Source organism: Lactuca saligna, chromosome 1, assembly GCF_052625555.1.
Source record: "Lactuca saligna cultivar CGN05327 chromosome 1, ASM5262555v1, whole genome shotgun sequence".
Taxonomy (NCBI): Eukaryota; Viridiplantae; Streptophyta; class Magnoliopsida; order Asterales; family Asteraceae; genus Lactuca; species Lactuca saligna.
In genome coordinates, this window is record NC_136417.1 from 65628248 (window position 1) to 65630805 (window position 2558).

Consider the following 2558-nt stretch of genomic DNA (forward strand, 5'->3'; position numbering starts at 1 on the left):
TTTGAAATTTAGACCACGCATTATATGATATTTAGATATTTAACAAAGGCGGAATTCTCCCTAAATAACACAAAAGGTTATGTCTATAAGAAGAATATATGATATTTAAATATTTAACAAAGGCGGAATTCTCCCTAAATAACACAAAAGGTTATGCCTATAAGAAGAAGGCAGGACAAGAAAACAGTACAAAAGGTTTTCTAAGATTTTTTGTAGCTAAATTCTCAAGTTAAATTATAATCATGTTTCCACAAACATTATGCCATATATTAATAAATAAACTTTACACTCAACATAGAAACTTTATAGATAAACCCAAAATAACAAATGTTAACGATGTGGCAGATAGGGAGCGAATCCATGTCTCATTTTATTTCATGTGATTGAGTGAGACATAAAAATCCAATTTTCATCTTATTGACTAGAGTATGATGGTATCAATGCAAAAGAAACATTATATAATCGGTTACGTCATGTGATGTTATGCGTAAACTATGACATCTGACTTCTAACGTAGCACGAGCTCGGGATCCGAGTAACCAGATCCGGCCGCATTCATTGTGTTTCAACTTATGTTAATCAGGAATCCAAATCAAGAAGCGAATCCCATATCATATCCATGTCTAAAGAAGGCATCTTGCTAAGCTGAACCCCGTCAACAACATCGGATGATATAGATTCTAACACTTTCTTGTTCTTATCAAAAACGACCTCAGATCCACCTTCCGACCTATCTTTTTCCGGCGAACCCACCTCCGGCACTGGTGGCGCTACACCATCACCCGCCATTGACATCCCTTGTAACTTGGCGTGTAGAAGGGCTGCAGTGTTACCATTGGCCGAATTCGCCCTTAATTGGTTCTTTAAATTCGGGAAATTTAAATTTGCAAAATCGCCACGTAAAATATACGCAGCTGTATCATATGCAAACGCAGCTTCTTCAGCTGTTTTAAACGTCCCAAGCCAAACCCGCATCCGGTTTCTTGGTAATCGGATTTCTGCCACCCATTTCCCCCAATGTCGTTGTCTTACCCCTCTAAACTTCGTCTTTTTTGCAAAACTTTTCATCCTCCAAGGGGTAGGATTGTCATTTCGTATCCCCGGTTGAGCCTTCGAGCCACCGAGCCGGTAGTCACCTAAACCCTTCGAACCATGGTTCATGAGTTCTTCACTGAGTCTAGCCCAATCGGTTTCTGGTTCGGTTTTATTCATAACCAGGCTTAGGTTCACCAATCTTGAATCTTGTGAGGAGGTTTCAAGAAAATTTACAGGAAGAAAAGAAGTAGTTGCACCACCACCACCACCACCACCACCTCCGCCACCTGCACTACCGTTAACGGCATCCCAGATGGTGGAATTGCTGGAAACATGCATTGCTTTTGTCATTTCTTGACTAAATGGAGGGGAAGATTCCGTCTGGAGGTTGGTTTTCGTTTTGAGAAACAGATGAGTCGCCATTAGAGAGAAAGTTCAAGTAAAGATTCATGGGAATGATAATGGTTTATATATTGTTGGCTTTAAGTAATATTTTGTTATTGAAAGTCAAAATTGGTATTAAAGTGAGATCTACTTGGTGATAAAAATGGAACATCCCGACACATTTCCACGCATGCATCGTGCTCACCATTCATTGAAATGCTTTAACCGACCAATAGAATTGTGCCACCTCACATCCGATGAGATCTCTGCTTTCCGAGTTTGGCAAAGAGCACTGTAAATTTGATGACATTCATTTCTAGAACCTCCCCATAATTCCGCTAGGGGTAAGTGATCATAGCTATAAAAAATAAAAAAAAATTAAAAAAAAAATTAAATGTTGTTGGAAGAAATTTGAGAAATAGTCCTTGTGCTTTTTGAAAATGAGCATCTTGAGGATATCTTTTAGAAAAAATCATTCATTGAATTCATCATCTCATTCCTAAATCATATTCAAGAGTATCATTCACTTTACATAGTGATTCAATCCAACCAGGTCTATAAAAAATTGGATTTTATACAAATAAACATGTAATCGATTTTCTAAATTAATTTTGAAAAAAAAAAAAAAAACCTTACATGCAATTTCCTTCCCAAAATTGTTGCTATTGATTTTGTTTTTTATTTTTTTGATTAAATACATACTTAGTAGTATCTTTAGTTAATGGAATGCGCCACTAGAGTGAGTTTGTTTTGTTTTTTTTTTTTTTTCATAAATTCGCCTTGATTAGAAGCTTTATCATCTAAAAATATCTAGGAGAGGAGGACAGTCTAGAAGATCATCAAAATGTAGAGACAAATTCTAGAGCTAAATCTGTAGTGATGGGTGGCACGCTAACAGGAGATGTGTGGAGATCCAAATTTGAACATGTTAAGGGAAATCAAAATTTTATATGAAATCTGAAAGAAGAAACCAAATTTGAGCAAAAGAGTAAATTGAAAGTTGTAAGTAAATTACAAAAATAGCCCATGGAGTTTATTATATATTTTTTAAATTTGATCAAATGGGGTCGTTTAAAAAGAATAACAACTCAAAAGTTAGATTTAAGATCTAGACCAGCCATTCAGTTTTTTGAAACTAC

General features: G+C 35.9%; 1 pseudogene; it reads right to left on the reverse strand.

Moving 5' to 3' along the window:
- Nucleotides 1–346: 346 nt before the first annotated feature.
- On the reverse strand, nt 347–1505 carry LOC144998881 (ethylene-responsive transcription factor ERF062 pseudogene; annotated as a pseudogene).
- Nucleotides 1506–2558: the final 1053 nt, after the last annotated feature.